The 16,753-nt window shown below is 42.3% G+C and overlaps 1 long non-coding RNA gene across 1 annotated transcript in view; it reads right to left on the bottom strand.

Annotated features, from left to right (window-relative positions):
* LOC138987816 (uncharacterized) overlaps positions 1-15,276 on the bottom strand; it is a 91,254-nt gene extending 75,978 nt beyond the window's left edge. The window contains exon 1 of the long non-coding RNA XR_011464110.1: positions 15,151-15,276. This is a non-coding gene — a long non-coding RNA (uncharacterized lncRNA). The remainder of the gene's footprint in view (positions 1-15,150) is intronic.
* Between the last annotated feature and the right edge of the window lie 1,477 nt (positions 15,277-16,753).

Raw genomic sequence — 16,753 nt, 5'->3', positions numbered from 1 at the left:
ACTCAAAAAAAAAAAAAAAAGATTCAGGTGAGCAAACTTAAGAGTCTACTCAAGGTGGAGAGAAATCAGTATTAGGTTTAGCCTGAACTGAGAAAAGTTAATTTTGAGTGATCTGCTTAACTGAATCTAGTTTTGTATTTAACTCAATTTAAATTGCATGTCAACACATAAAAACTAATGTCATTTTCTTCCTGGCTAACATTTAATTCTTTTGGAATGTGAATTTCTTTATAGGAAAAGCATTACTGAGTGGAAACACAGGATAATTTTTATTCATTTAATAGTGCTTAAAAGAAGCCAGGTGCTTGCTGAGAACCTAAGAAAAAATTGCCCCTCATTGATTTCTGTTGTTGTCTTTTACTATTCTACGGAGGTAGGCTTGCAAACATCTCAGCTTTCATAACCCGTATGCCCCTTAAACCTACTGGAAACTCCACAGTGGGCCAGGGCAGAGATATAAGCTCTCAGTCAGCTGAGTAGATGGGCTGTGTGTATGTGTGTGTGTGTGTGTGTGACAAACCCTTCTATTTGCTCACCTAACAGCCATCTCCCACCTTATTTCTAGCTAAGAGAACCCTGATTTTCAGCTCTCAGGTACTCAGTTTGTGTCATCATAACCCTATTGATTTGCCAATCTTTGGTTGAAAAATGGGCACATGACACTGTCAGGCCAAGGAGATAGGAGTTGGGAAATATTCTGTAAGGTTTCTAGATGTTTCTTTACTTTTCAAAAAAGATGTTTTGAGAAGTAGACCCATTCTGTCCCTAGATACTATTGTATGATGATGTCATGCAGTGATAACCCACTCTCCAAAAACAAAGAGCCCTGATTTGTGGCATTTGCCTATTTCCATTTCTGTGGTATAAATTCTCTCATAATGACTGATTTCAAGCTACCAACAGCTCAACAACTGACTGGCAAATTTAGTAACTGGCTCCTGGGAACCTGAGGTTACTGACTCCAGCCCACCACTGATTTTTCAGAGCTGCTGTGCCCATATTGGGAAAGGGATAGACAACATGGTAGCAATGCCAGAGCAGAAAGCTGAGAAACTATAGGTCCTTAGTGACAACTTGAGCCATGGAATTAGCCAAGCCTGGAATCTTCCCATTTCTGGACTTCTTGTTACATGAGTTAATAAACATGCTTAAATAAAGTGGGTTAGTTGGTCTTTATGTGTAGTGAACCTGGGCTTGACCTGGCTGGTACAGATGTCCATGGGGTCCCATCTAGTGGAGGGAGGGGAGCACAGCAGGGGCAAAACTGAGCACTGGATCATGGAAACACTTATCCAATTGGTGGTCAGGAAGGGGAGTGGCAGAGGTTCATGGAGGAGGGCTATTCAGGTTGAAACAGGATGCTGGCCAGCTGCTGAGAGGAACAGGATGGTGGCTGAGGGCCAGCGAGGCTGTCAGTGTCCTTGCCAAAGAGGCTGAAGTTCAGGGCAATGCTCCAGCAAGAACAGGCACCGGAATGGGAGTCAGGAAGCCAGGCGGATGCCCAGGCCTTGGAAGGGCTTCCCTGCTTGACGCTGCACAGCATTGTGCTTTAGGGTGGCGAGAAAGGTGAAGTCTACAGGAAGGGGAAAGCGTAGAGAGAGACAGTAGTACAACTCCAGAGTTCTAGACTACATACTCATCAAGGAGTGGGGAAATCTCCAGCAAGGCAGAGTCAGAATTCACTCAGACCCTGACCAGCTAAGATGTAAGACTGGGGTGTTCAGTAACTGCCACAGATGAGGCTGAGAAATCAGAAGGAACCAGTATCTTCTCTGAAGCCTGTCTCAGCACATCTGCTTGGTGACATTAAAGAAATGCTGCTTACATTCCTTCCTAGACCTTGAAAAGGGGCCTCACTCATCCCCCTTCCCCATCCCCTACTGTCAGTCTCTGGGGTCCTGAAATGTTCACGGCTGAGGCTGATGTTTGGCCTTCTGCGAAGAATTCCATCCTCCACTGTGTGGGGAAATCTGATTGCCTGCCTGTGGCAGATGTACTTTCATTCCTCTTAGGAAATCCCTCTCACCTACACTGTAATGTTTTCTGTTACTCCTTTACTCCATTTCTTTCCCTGTCCATCTGATAACCTACCCACAGACTCATTCTTCTTCAGCCCAATGCCATTCATTGAACAACAACCTAAGAAGAACTTGCATAATTGAATTGTATTGAGGAAGTAAGTTCAGAAAGATTGAAAACTGATGTGTCAACAACGTTCTCTGGGGATTTTTAGAACATTACTTTCCTCTATGGTTTAGCTTGGACGCCAAAGGGCAGGAAATTGACTTCCTTTGCACACTGTTACTGTTGGAAGTCATGGTCAGTAACCTTAATTTTCCTTAGTGGAGTGAATTCTGTGACAATATCATCATTAGGGAATAATTAAGGATGGAATCAAACAGGAAGAAACCTTCAACAGTGAAGTTCTCTCCTGTTCATACTCCTTTCCTATCTGTGTAGTGAAGTTTGGTTTGTTTCAGGAGTTGCTCCTCCCAATTAAATGAGGTGCTTCAGAGTGAATAAAAGAAATGCTTTTCTGCAATGCAAACCCATCATAAGCAAAGTCAAAAGACAATTATAAAGGGGGAAATATTTGGAGCTCATTTCACACACAATGGCTAATTTTCTTTATATGTAAAAAGTTCATATAAAGAAACCAATAAGAAAAAAAACCAATAGCCAACCCCCTCCAAAATGTGAAAACAGATAGTCCCATAGAAAAGGGGACACAAATCTTTAAAAAATATATTTTAAAAAAAAAGCTTCATAATAAGAGAACTGGAAATTAAATTTATACAAACACCCATTTTTTCATGAATTAGATTGGTAATGATAAAAAAATGAATGTGTTGGTAAGAGTGTGAGAGGACAGGTGCTCTCATACATAACTGGTGGGAGAATAAATTGCTACAAACTAATGAAGGATTATTTGGAAATATCCTTCAAAATTATGAGTATCTATATGCTTCGATGGGCTTCCCAGGTGACTCAGTAGTAAAGAATCCACCTGCAATGCAGGTGCCTCAGGAGACATGGGTTCAATCCCTGGGTACGGAAGATCCCCTGGAGGAGGAAATGGCAACCTACTCCAGTATTCTTGCCAGGATCATCTCATGGACAGAGGAGCCTGATGGGCTATAGTCCATGAGATCACAAAGAGTCAGACATGACCGAGGACTGAGCACTTAGGCATATGCTTTGATGAATCAAAGTCAGTTCTAGAAATTTATCCTACAGATTTTTTCACAGATATAGGTAATGACAAGTTTCTAAGGATTACATTGCAGCATTATTTGTAATAGAAAGAGACTGGTAACAATCCAAATATCTATCAGTAGGAGATTAAATAAATTATGGCATATCCATATAATGGCATATGATGCATCCATAAACAATATGGGTACTCTTTATGTACACACATTGAAAGATCTCCAAGATATTTTAAGTGGCAGAAAATTAAGGTGCAAAAAACTGGGTAACAGAAGAGGAGAAAAAAGAATACTTATACTAGATTTGCTTGTATGTACATAAAGCATGTCCAGGAGGATATCCAAGAAATTGATAATAATCAGTCCCTTAGAGGAGAAGAATTGGGTGCCTGGGGCATAGGGTAGAAGAGAGTTTTTCTTTTTTACTTTGTATTTCTTTTGTTCTTTTAAAGAATGTGCTGCCAATTCAAATTAGAAAGTAATACTTTTTTAATAAGAGCAATGCTCTGACACAGACTAAATCTGTAATGACCTAAATTCACTCAGTCTGTACCAGATCCTCAATTTTTCCATTCAGTCTCTTTTTGAATTGACTTTTGTGGCCATCCATCCTCCATGTATGCTTTCCTCTGTTCCTCTACGCGTCATACCTTTTCTGAACTCTGCTTCTGACCTCAGTTTGTCTCTTGATTTCCTCTGAAGTTCTCAAGTAACAACCATTACAGGTGAGCATAACTATGTAGACCCTCTTTTTCTGTGTGCCTGACCCAGGGCAATTGCCTCAATCCTTCCTTCAACACCTCTTCCCCTAGAGAATGGGAAAGAACGTATTGGTTGGCAGTTAAGGAGGAAGCAGCAACCTTTACAGGGAACCAGGCAACTGAGAGAGCTCTGGTTAGTAACCTATACCTATATATATATGTTGCTGATGGTGGGCGATGTTATTTAAGAACTGGAATTGTAGAGAGGGATACCTATATACATGGAAGAGCAAGAAGAGTCTACCTTATGGAATGTGCAGGAATGAGAGTTGGAGATTTAAGTTTAAATTCTGGCTCTGCCACTTACTGGTTATATGACTTTAGGCAAGTTTCCTCTGCCTTACTTTTCTCCTCTATAAAGGGGGTTCTATAATGGTTAATGTGGCTAAGACTGTAGCAGTTCATCAAAATCCATTCTTATTTTCTTTTGTGGTAATAGACATGTAGCTAGGCACATGGCTACTAACTTATTTCTAAGTCTGCCTTGCTGTCAGGTGTGGCCAAGGGATGAATCCCCTGCCAGAGCAATGTGAGCAGAGGTGCTGTGTGACACGCCTGGCTCTGAAACATAAGACTCCTCCATGCTCTTTCCCCATTTTATGAGATTGAAACCACAGCACCCTAACCTTGACCATGGAACTGAGGACAAGACCACAGGTAAGAAAGCAATGACTTGGAAAATCCTGGATTTCTAAATGAATACATGGAGCAGAGCTGTGGCCCACCTGGAATACATGTCCACTGTTACAAGAGAGAGAAATGGTCTCTGACTTCTTTAAGCCATTTCATTATTGTTGGGTGTCCTTGTTACGACAGCCTAGCCTTACCCTAACTGATACAGTTAAGACTATGTTGTAAGTAATAGAATGCCCAACTCAAACTAGGTAAACTGATAAATGCTGTAATTTGACTCCCATATAACAGAGAATTTAAGAAGTGGGGAAAACTTTATAGAGTTGAGTCAGTGTGCAATGACATCATCAGAGAATAGATTTCTTCCTACCCCTTTGCTCTGCCTTTTGTGGCATCAGCATCACCCTATGGCTGGTTGTGAATGACTATGGTTCTTCCAGCCTTCATAGCAACTTAGCACACGTTCTAGGAAGAGAGAGAAGAGGAAAGGAGAGAAGAGGGACAACTGAGCTTCTTTCCAATACTCCCAGCAAACTTCTTATTGACCCAATATCAGCCACATGTCTTTCCTGAATTGTAACCAGAGGATGAGCTTATATTGATCAGCTTAATTCCATCCACTTGTCCCACCTCCTAAGAGTAGGGCAGGTCAGCTTCTCTAGAACATATGGACTATGTGGAGGAGGTGTGGGCACCCTAACAGAATTGGAAAGGTTACCAAGAAAACAGGGACTGGAGGTTGGGAAGGTACTACCTTGTCCACTACAGGGAGATGGCGATTGTTTTGAACATTAAACTGAATGATATATTATCCACTCCAGTGTTCTTGCCTGGAGAATCCCAGGGACGGAGGAGCCTGGTGGGCTGCCGTCTATGGGGTCGCACAGAGTCGGACACGACTGAAGCAACTTAGCAGCAGCAAGGGCCTAGCACAGTGCTTGGCTCGTAGTAAGTGGTCAACGATTGTGAATTTACTCCTCCTTCCTGGATCTAGCTGGCTGTGCTACAAAGTGGGAGGGGGTTAGAAAAGATCCCCTTTGGGTAGCTTGGGGCTCTGTATTTGGAGGACCAGTAAAACAGGATTGTGATGTGCACACACACACACACAAACACACAAATATCTCTCAGTTCCAAGATTTTTGTCACCAGAGCAATTACTGGAGGGAGTGGCCCATGCCTGTCACTGTCACCTGACACTAAGGGAATGAATGAAAGGAGGCTTGGCACCACCCTTTCAAAGGCTCCCTTCCACTGTGGGTTATAGATGTTTACTGGTAGGTCAGTTTATAAAGACCCAGGTTTGAGATTCCGGAAGGGGCTGCCTGCCCAGTATCTTATGTTACTTGCGCTGCTTCAGGCAGAATATTGACTGGCAAATGTATCTGGGCTCTTCTCTTGGCTTTCTGCCTCAATTCACTTGCTAGAGACTATACAGCTTAATGAAAAGGTTCTGGGCTTGAGGCTAAGACTCCACTTTCCCATCATGTGATCTTGTGTAAATAATTTAATTCTTTATGCCTCAGTGTCCTTATCTGTAAAACAGGGCCTCAGCTCTTGTTATGCTAATCTTTTAGGTTGTGAGCTCAAAGAATAATGTATTCAACAGCACTTTGTAGATAGAAAAATTTTCAATAAAAGAAGTTAGCAGACACAATGATAGAAATATTAGGCTGGTGCATAAATTTCTCCATACAAGGGCCAACCTTTCCCCAGGGGTTTGGGAAATAAAACTAACTGAGAAAGAACAGGTCAAATGGGATATTTTTGATCATAGAGATAGAGGACAAAGCTAGGTTTAATGAACAATTATGTACTGATTGCCTGGGTGTGTTTGTTATAGGTATTATGTTTACGTGTTAGCTAATTTAATCTTTTTAATAATCCTGTGAGGTAAATATTATTATGTGAGCTTTACAGATGGGGAGACCAAGCCTGAGAGTGGCAGTATCAGGACAAATATACATGTTTAAGGAGTTGCAGGTCAGGCTTTTGAAAGTCTATTTAACTACTTAGACGAGTGAGGCCATCAGTTGATTCAGACAAGAAAGAAGTGACCACCCAGATACTGCAGCCAGGTGGACTAGCTTATACAAGGAGACAGTCATTCAGGGGCTTATCATAATGTTTTCATTTGCCTATTCATCTATCTAATCCACAAACATTTTCTGAGTACCACTCATGTAACAGGAACTGTGCCAGATTTGGATAAAACAATGAACAACATACAGTCCTGAAGGCTTCAAGAAACATCGGTGCAGTTGAATAGCTTGTCAGACATATATTTATCCTTAGTTCAATCCTGTTAGGAAAATTGCTCCTATTGCTTGGCCGATATTAAAGTTTTAAACATTATTGTTCTGTAGAAATGGTCTGCTTACACTGCTTCCTGCTGGAGAATGGCTAAGTTCATAATAACTGAAGATCATATAACTCAGTGATTTCGTTTCAGAGGCAACTGCACAATGGTCTTGAAATGGTAATAATTGCCTACTGCTCAGGGGATTATCTTATTGTCTGGCAATGGTTATGAAGACAGTGGGGTTTTAAGAGGCTATTCAATAAGAGTGACAGAAGGAACTATTTTTTATTTTTCCCTGAATGACTCTCAAAGTGAGAATCTAATTCAGAGCCTATAGAGGTCTGAAAGAACTTCTCTGATGAATTCGAAGTCCTTAATGCTGAAAGGAAACTGAGTTATAGAACAATATAGAAAACTGAAGGTGTGGCTCACATTTTAGTGCAGTGCTGTTTGCTTTCAGAGATCCTGAAGAATGGAGACAAGTTGGGTAATGCCCACAATTAAAACAGCCACTGAACTAATAATGCTTTGTATCTTAGTTTAAATGAGCTGTCCCATCTTCTTTGCCAAGAATTATGCAAATAAGCATCCCAGTCTGAAAAAATACTACAATTTTATCTGTCTGTACTAATGTCATTGGATGAAAGTTTCTTTTGGAGGGAGAACCTTACTTTGTTAATCACCTACTAAGAACCAGAGGTGTTATGTATTTTGCTTATTGAACACTCACTACAACTTTGTGAGTTGTATTTTCACCATTTTACGAAGCTCTTTCCCTTAACTCAGGTTCATTGGTTCACCCAACGCATTTTTATTGAGTGCCTACTATGTTCCAGGCATGTTTTAGGTGCTGGGAATATAACAGTGAAAAAAGCCTACCAATATCCCTGCCTCATGGAGCTTTTATTTTAGTGGGTAGAGACAGAACTAAACAAACTGATAATGTGCAAAGTTTTGAGAGCTCAGGGTTATGTAGAAAGTTCTGGGGGTAAGAGGAATAGGAATACTAGGTGGCAAGGGTAGCAGGATTTTGTGAATATATAGGATGATCAAAATGTTAATTGTATATTGCCAAGTAAGAAACTACCCCAATCCATATGGCTTCACACACACACACATAAACTTACTAACTTATAGTGTCTGGGTATTAGGAACTGGGAAAGGCTTAGCTAGTGTCTCTGCTTCAAGTCTCTCAAGAGATTCCATTCAGTGTGTCAGCTGGAAGAGTTGGCAGGATTCAGTTCATTTCAGGCTGTTGGATTGAGGGTCTCTGTTCTTTGCGGGCTATTGGCTGGAAGCCTCCCTTAGTCCCTGCCACCTGGGCCTGTCTATATGGTGGTTGGCCTCCCACAGAGTAGCAGGCAAAGGAGAGATGAGTGTGCCCAAGATGCAGACCACAGTCTTCTTCTGACATACTCTCGCAGGTGACATCCATTGCCACTGTCTAGTTCTATTTGCTAGAGGCATGACACTAAATTCATCCCACATGCAAGTGTTGGGAATTGTATAAGGGTATGAATACCAGCCTTTGACTGTGTGGATCCCAATAAACTGTGGAAAATTCTGAAAGAGATGGGAATACCAGACCACCTGACCTGCCTCTTGAGAAACCTATATGCAGGTCAGGAAGCAACAGTTAGAACTGGACATGGAACAACAGACTGGTTCCAGATAGGAAAAGGAGTATGTCAAGGCTATATATTGTCACTCTGCTTATTTAACTTCTATGCAGATGACATCATGAGAAACGCTGGGCTGGAAGAAGCACAAGCTGGTATCAAGATTTCTGGGAGAAATATCAATAACCTCAGATATGCAGATGACACCACCCTTATGGCAGAAAGTGAAGAGGAACTAAAGAGCCTCTTGATGAAAGTGAAAGAGGAGATTGAAAACGTTGGCTTAAAGCTCAACATTCAGAAAATGAAGATCATGGCATCTGGTCCCATCACTTCTTGGGAAATAGACGGGGAAACAGTGGAAACAGTGTCTAGACTTTATTTTGGGGGGCTCAAAATCACTCCAGATGGTGATTGCAGCCATGAAATTAAAAGACGCTTACTCCTTGGAAGGAAAGTTATGACCAACCTAGATAGCATATTCAAAAGCAGAGACATTACCTTGCCAACAAAGGTCCATCTAGTCAAGGCTATGGTTTTTCCAGTAGTCATGTATGGATGTGAGAGTTGGACTGTGAAGAAAGCTGAGCGATGAAGAATTGATGCTTTTGAACTGTGGTATTGGAGAAGACTCTTGAGTATCCCTTGGACTGCAAGGAGATCCAACCAGTGCATTGTAAAGGAAATCAGTCCTGGGTGTTCTTTGGAAGGAATGACGCTAAATATGAAACTCCAGTACTTTGGCCACCTCATGCGAAGAGTTGACTCATTGGAAAAGACTCTGATGCTGGGAGGGATTGGGGGCAGAAGGAGAAGGGGACGACAGAGGATGAGATGGCTGGATGGCATCACCGACTCAATGGACGTGAGTCTGAGTGAACTCCGGGAGTTGGTGATGGACAGGGAAGCCTGGCGTGCTGCAATTCATGGGGTCACAAAGAGTCAGACATGACTGAGCAACTAAACTGAACTGAACTGATGAATACCAGGAGGTGGAGATCATCTTAGACACTGCCTACCATATTTAGGTAACCTTTCTAAAGAGAGGACATTTGAACAGAAACCCAAAGGAGGTGAGTGAGCAAGCATGGGTACCTGGGAGAAGAGCCTTTTAGGCAGAGGAGTAGCTAGTGCAAAGGCTAAGGCGGCAAGATGAGGTTGGGAAAGTAGCACTGGATTAGACAATGTAGTTTCATGTGGATCATTGTGGGGAACTTGGATTTTACTTTGAGACAAGAAGGCTTTGGAAGGTTTTGAGCAGAGGAGTGACATGATGTGACCTGACTTTTGTTTGAGGAGGATCACACTCTAGTTGCCGAGTGTGGGAGGAGCAGGGACTGGGACTAATTAGGAGCCTACTGCAGTAACCCAGTGGTGATCATGGCTTAGACCAGGTTGAGAGTACTGGAAATGGCAAGAAGTGGTTGGATTTGGATGTTTTTCCTGGTAGAGCTGACAGGATTTGCTGATGGTTTAGATGTGGAATATGAAGAAACTGAGGAGTCAATGGTGACTGAAGGTTTTTGGACTTAGCAACTGAAAGAAATGAGTTACCCATTACTAAGCTGGAAAACATTGATGAACAAGCAGGTTTTGAGAGAGAAAGGATCAGTCAGAGTGTTCGTACATATTATCATATACTGCTTAGACATCCAACTGGAGATGCTGAGTTGGCAACTGGATCTATAACTGCTCAGGAGAGCAGAATGGACTATAAACACACGTTTGGAAATTCCCAGCATTAATAGAGCATTTAAACCAATGCACTGGGTGAACATACTGAAGAAATGAGTGTAGGTTGAGAAGGGGAAAGTTCTATACATTGAAACCCTGGGGCACTCCAAAATCTAGAAATAGAAAGGTAAGGTCAGCAAAGGAAACTGAGAAAGAGTAAATAGAAAGGGAAAGGGACACCAAGAGAGAGGAGTGCCCTTTAAGCCAAGTGGAGAACATGCTTCAGAGGAGAGAGAGTGCTCGGCTGGGTCAACTATTGCCTTTAGGTCATGCAGGAGTGGATGAGAACTGATCACAGACTTGGGAACCTGGGAGTTATGGTGGCCTTGATGAGAGCTGTTTTAGGGGAGCAGGAAAAGGGAAGGAGCGCAAGAGGAGAAGGTGGGAACTGAGGCTCCTGGGGCCAGCTGATGTCTTTTAACAATTTGTTCACTGAACCACCTGCAACAAGCTCCAGTGGTTCTTATGAAACATATAGATTTGGGGTCCCCACTGCAGAATCTCAGTGGATGGCCCCCTCGGATCTTCACTTTTAGCAAATCCCGCTGGTGATTCCGTTCTGTGCACTTTTCCCTACATCTGATTAAGTCGCTATCAGATTTAAGATACTGTAAGTATGTTCCATTTGTATAACCTAAATGGTTGTTTGTCCTGGAGGCATTCCTATGGATGGCCATTTGTCCGGGAGGCTTTCCTATATTTCCCTTTAGGGTTTTTATTTTTCTGAAGTTTTTTTTTTTTTTTAAGAAAACCTGGGCACAGAAATTCTACAATCCCAAAGAATAGCAGTAGATAAATAAATCTCCCTTCCATATTGGTTCTTAGGAAACTCATGAATTCTGAAATCCTCCAAATCAACATGTTAGTTTCCCAAGGGCTCTAGAAACAGAAAGACAAAATTCATGCAGATTCAGGAAGATTCAGTATTTTGTGGATCACTGAAGTGCTTAATTTACTGAGCCTCTCCACTGAGAAGGATGGAAGAACTTTGTAGTCAGGTCTTTGGGGAAGGCTGGGGGCCCCTGGGCTGCCTTATCACTACAGCAAAGACTGCACTGTTCAGCAGTATCTGGAGGTTGTTCTTTTTTGCCCTGATAACAGTTTGGTCCTAGGATCAGATATGTTTCAAAAAGAACCATGCAGTGTAAGAGGAAAAGCTGCTGCTGCTGCTAAGTTGCTTCAGTCATGTCCGACTCTGTGTGACCCCATAGACGGCAGCCCACCAGACTCCTCCCTCCCTGGGCTTCTCCAGGCAAAAACACAAGTGGGTTGCCATTTCCTTCTCCAATGCATGAAAGTGAAAAGTGAAAGTGAAGTCGCTCAGTCGTGTCCGACTCTTCGAAACCCCATGGACTGTAGCCTACCAGGCTCCTCCGTCCATGGGATTTTCCAGGCAAGAGTACTGGAGTCGGTGCCATCGCCTTCTCCGAAGAGGAAAAGAGGCAGTGCCAATTTAAACCGAAGTTTTCTCCCCGTGTACTACACAGAAGAAAGGGCTCAAAAGATTTAGGTTTGGGGAAGAGGGTGTTCTAAATTGTCGGTCCTTCTCTCCTCAGTCCCTCTTTTTATTACAACCCCCTTCCAAGGCCTACAGACTTGTGCCCATGTCCCCTCCCTCTGTAATCTCCACTCTTCTCGTAAGAGACGTTATTACCCTTTGGTTCTTTCTCATACCTTGTAAACCCAAGATACTTGATGCCAATTGAGTTGGCATTTTGGATCCAGAGGGAATAGAATGTGGTGAAATCTAATCCTGTTGATGGCTCCAATTCCATCTCCCCTTTTGTGAGAGCCGCTACTGATCTCCTACCTAGTTTACTTAAGCAAGAGACAGTTGACAACATTTTTCTTAGAGGTAGACCAACATAGCTAGTAGAGGTATACAGAAATTGCATTCCAGTTACTTCTATGTGTATTTATGTGGCCAAGGCAGTTTAAAATATGGAAGAGACTAAAGAAAAACATCTTGAAAGTGGTGCTCATAACTCTAGTCATGGGTCTGTATTTAAATACAAGTTCCCCAAATGACTGAAGTGGGTCAAAACCATGATGTAAACAGAAAAAAAACAAACATGTAAATAAACATAACACAGAAGATCCCAACAAAACTGTGTTAACCCAGCAGCTCCTAGGCAAACAATAGTTTCCCACCAAGCTAAAATATTATCTGTGAAAAAAGTTGAGGGAGAGGAAGGCTAGAGAAGATTGCAGGTGAGCTTGCAAATGCTCCATGAAGACAAAAGGACAAGCACCATCAAAATTTCAAGACCAGGAGATATAAGAGTATGGACAAAAACTGGGATTCCCCAAGGATGTCTCCACAAAAAAAGAAAACTGCCAGTTGAGCAGAGCACCTAACTTCAGCCTCATGTATAGAAAAACTGGTGGCCCCGGCATGCAGGCAATGAATAGTAGCTCTGGAGTGGTAGTTACAAGTGAACATGTGTGCATCACTCATCAGAAGGAGTACACAGATATATTTGGTGTCAACGTTCCTCAATTTGGGGACAGTTCTTTTTTGCATAACCCTTGTGGTTCTCCTATTGAGGCAATATCTCCAGGAAGACCTGTGATCTTTGAGATCCATCTTGTTAATGTATAATGTCAGAGTGGATAATGCTAGTGGGTAGTCTGCAATATTAATTGCATTTTTCCTTTACATATTTGTACCAAGTGCTTTTTTAACTGAAAATGCAAAACAGTGCACAAGTTAACATCATTTGGGTACTTAAAACTATTAGACAAGACTAGAACACTGGTTGTAGTCAATGGAAAACTTTGATGTTTGGGCTGATTTCTTTGCTCAGTAGTCACTCACTGTGTTTTTATCAAATGGGGTCAAGTTAGTTTCTCTTCATAATATATGTAGCTAAAAAATATACTGAATTCTAACCTTTTCTTTCTTTGGTGAGTAGATTTGTCAAGTGTTTCCCAAATGTACTTCTTTTTCTTAAAAGATGCAGCAATGACACTAAATAGACAGTAATTGTTGCATAATTAATGTGTAGCAGGTGGACCCAGCAATTTCAGTTTGGAATCTCTGCTCCTTCATCCTTAACTGCCTTGCCCTGTCATACTCCCACCACTTCTCCCATCATGCCCCCAGACCTCCCTCAATGCTTGTAAATAGCACAGTGGACACAATTTAATTTGCCTTTGAGGGCAGCTCTTAAATTAACTGCAAAGGGGGGAAGACAGGCACTCTCAGCTAAATATATATGTGTGCACATGTGCAAGCACACACATTTGTTTTCCTCAAGCCTCATTCTTGAGGCTCTTTATTACTTGTTCAGTTCAATATACCGTCTCTAATGCCCTGCATCCCCATCTAACACCTGCTTGTTAATTTCATTCACTTTTCAGCTAGTCTTTTAGCAAGTTAAGGCAATCCACTCAAGAATTATAAAAGGACTTTTTTTTTTTCCTTTGATCCTTTTACTAACACTAATCCCATACCTACCATATGCTTTCCAAGATACTGGTTCCCACCCCTTTGTTAACTTCTCTTGTGTATCACCCAAGGTCGAGTTTCCTTTGTTCAGTACAGACTATACCATCAACTAAGGGTGGGCTGATATGGGATGAATATCTGAAAGCAATACTTCCTGCTGGCTGGGAAGCATCACTTCACCTGTGCATGCTGACAGTGGGGACAGGCTTGGCCAGAGCATCATTAGTGGTCAAGGTTTTCTCAGGGGTGGCAGGTCTTTTCCTGTGCCTTACATTCAGGATTGAAGGGCTACATGAAGCTATCACAATTTCACTTCTTAAGTTTTCTTCTTTTCTACCTTCTCCTAACAGCTTTGAAAAAATTTAAATTGCAAATTAAAGATCTGGCTTTGCTTTCCTGGTAACTAGCTATAAAACCTTGTGCAACATATGTGACTGCTCTGACCCTCAATTTTCTCATCTGTTGAATCCCTTGAACTGTAAGGAGATCAAACCAGTCAATCCTAAAGGAAATCAATCCTGAATATTCATTAGAAGGACTGATGTTCTGAAGGTGAAGCTTTGATACTTTGGCCACCTGATGCAAAACGCTGACTCATTGGAAAAGACCCTGATGCTGGGAAAGATAGAAGACAGGAGAAGGGGATGAAAGAGGATGAGATGATTGCAAGGCATCACCGACTCAATGGACATGAGTTTGAGCAAGCTCCAGGAGATGGTGAAGGACAGGGAAGCTTGGTGTGCTGCAGTCCATGGGGTTGCAGAGAGTCAGACATGACTGAAAAGTAACAACATTCTAATGTGCCTTTTAGCACTGATATTCTGAGCCAGAATATATGCTCAGTGCATATAAAAGTTATGTTTATGCCATCTTGTAGTCTATTAAGTGTAAGGAGGTAAAATGGCTTAGGGGAAAGATCTGGGCTGCCTCAGAGCTTGTCATCACTGAGCAGGATAAGAGGAACAGCTGTTCAAACAGCTCCCACTTATTGAGAACCTACTGTATGTTGGTACTGTATGTTGGACTTCCCTGGTGGCTCAGACAGTAAAGCGTCTGCCTACAATGCGGAAGACTGGGGTTCAATCCCTGGGTCAGGAAGATCCTCTGGAGAAGGAAATGGCAGCCCACTCCAGTTCTCTTGCCTGGAAAATCCCATGGACGGAGGAGCGTGGTAGGCTACAGTCCATGGGGTCGCAAAGACTCGGACACGACTGAGTGACGTCACTCACTGTATGTTGGGCAATCAGATTTTTACACACAAACTTTTTCATAGAATTTCCAGAGCAACTCCAAGAGGCAGATATTGTTACTACTATTACTAAACCTGTTTTATAGGAAAGGTTAGTAGCTCTTTCAAGATCATAAGGTGTTTGGCATAGCTGGAGTCTGGCCACTAAGCACATGTTTTTAACCATTTTGCTACCCCACTGCCCAGTTCACTTACTATTTGACATTGCCAGTCCATTTCTAAAAGCCAGTTCACAGCTTCCATCTTGGAATCAGGAGTTCTGAGATCCTTTCCTGATTCCATTGTTTACTGAGTCTTCAGGCAAACTGTGGAACTTCTTCGAGTCTCAGATTCCTCAACTGTAAAAGAAGAATACAGGATGTGTCTGCGGTTGCCTGCTTCCCTGTCTGGCTCCCTGCAGTCTCGGCCCCAGCCCGGGCTCTGGGACTGACCCTTCCTCTATGGGAAGGGCTTTAAAGATTTCTTGTTCAATGCTGAAGGGGATTCAATACCAAGCCTGGTTCCTGCGGGCCTGGTTAATCAGTTGTGGTAAGTGGGCCTCGACCCTAAACGCAACATGGTAGAGTTGTCAGGATAGGTCCTGGGACCATATTGCTTGTGTTTTAATTTCAGCTCTGCCCTTACTAATGAGCTTGGTCAAATTTCCTCATCTTTTTGTGACTCAATTTTCTATCTGTAAAATGGGGAGGATAATAGTAGTGATTTCAGAGGTTGTGAAGATTTAGTAAATTAAAAAATGTAAAGTACATATAGCAGTACCTGACAATTAGTGTTTGCTATTGTCATTATTATTAGAGCTTATGTGATTTATAGTTCATACTATCATACACAAATGGCATCAATTATATATTTATATTATTAACATTATTATTTACTAATTAAATCCCTGCTGGGTCTTTCCTGGATAACTTGCCCAGTCTCTCCAGGGCTGCAGCCCTCATCACAATCATGTGCTGGGGCAAGATTCTGCAACTGGACCCCTTGTCTGAGGTGGGGTGTTGCAATCTGCTGGGGATATCCTTAATGTTGGTTGTTCTCTCACATCTCTGAATATCACTTGCTCTAGTGTTCCCCAAGATGGTGCTCTGGCGGCATGTGTGGTCCCTTGGGACACAGACCACTTGCCAAGACCACTTGTTGCCCCCTCCCCTGTTCCCTGGAGCCCGATCTGCCCTGTGCCACACCTTTCTGCAATGCTGGTGCTGTGGGCATTTCGACTAGGGCCCAAGCCAGTACAATATGTGTGTTCAGAAGTTACCACTTCACCTTGATGCAGCCTCATAAAATGACTGTAAAGCATGGTGTATGTAAAATAGGCATGAGATCAGACTTCTGTACTTTTTTTTGGTAACAGCTTTATTGAGATATAACTCATATACCATGTAATTCACCCTGTTCAAGAATGAAATTCAATTCTTGGATATAGGCACAGAATTGTACATCTATTATCACAATAGATTTTATGATATTTTCATCACCCCTCTCCTCTCCAAAAAAAAAAAAAAATCACCTATTCTTCAGTATTTGGGCTTCGTAGATGGCGCTAGTGGTGAATAACTTGCCTGCCAATGCAGGAGATGTAAGAGACTCTGATTGGATTGCTGGGTCAGGAAGATTCCCTGGAGGACAGTATGGCAACTCACTCCAGTGTTCTTGCCTGGAGAATCCCATGGATGAGCCCAGCGGGCTATGGTCCATAGGGTTGCAAAGAGTTGGACATGACTGAAACGACTTGCACGCACACACTCTTCAGTATTTACCCTTTAGTTCCCCAGCTCCAGGTAACCACTAACCAACT

Source organism: Bos mutus, chromosome 5 (genome assembly GCF_027580195.1).
Source record: "Bos mutus isolate GX-2022 chromosome 5, NWIPB_WYAK_1.1, whole genome shotgun sequence".
NCBI lineage: Eukaryota > Metazoa > Chordata > Mammalia > Artiodactyla > Bovidae > Bos > Bos mutus.
Note: the sequence above shows the minus strand (reverse complement) of the source record. Positions and strands in the feature narration are given on the sequence as shown.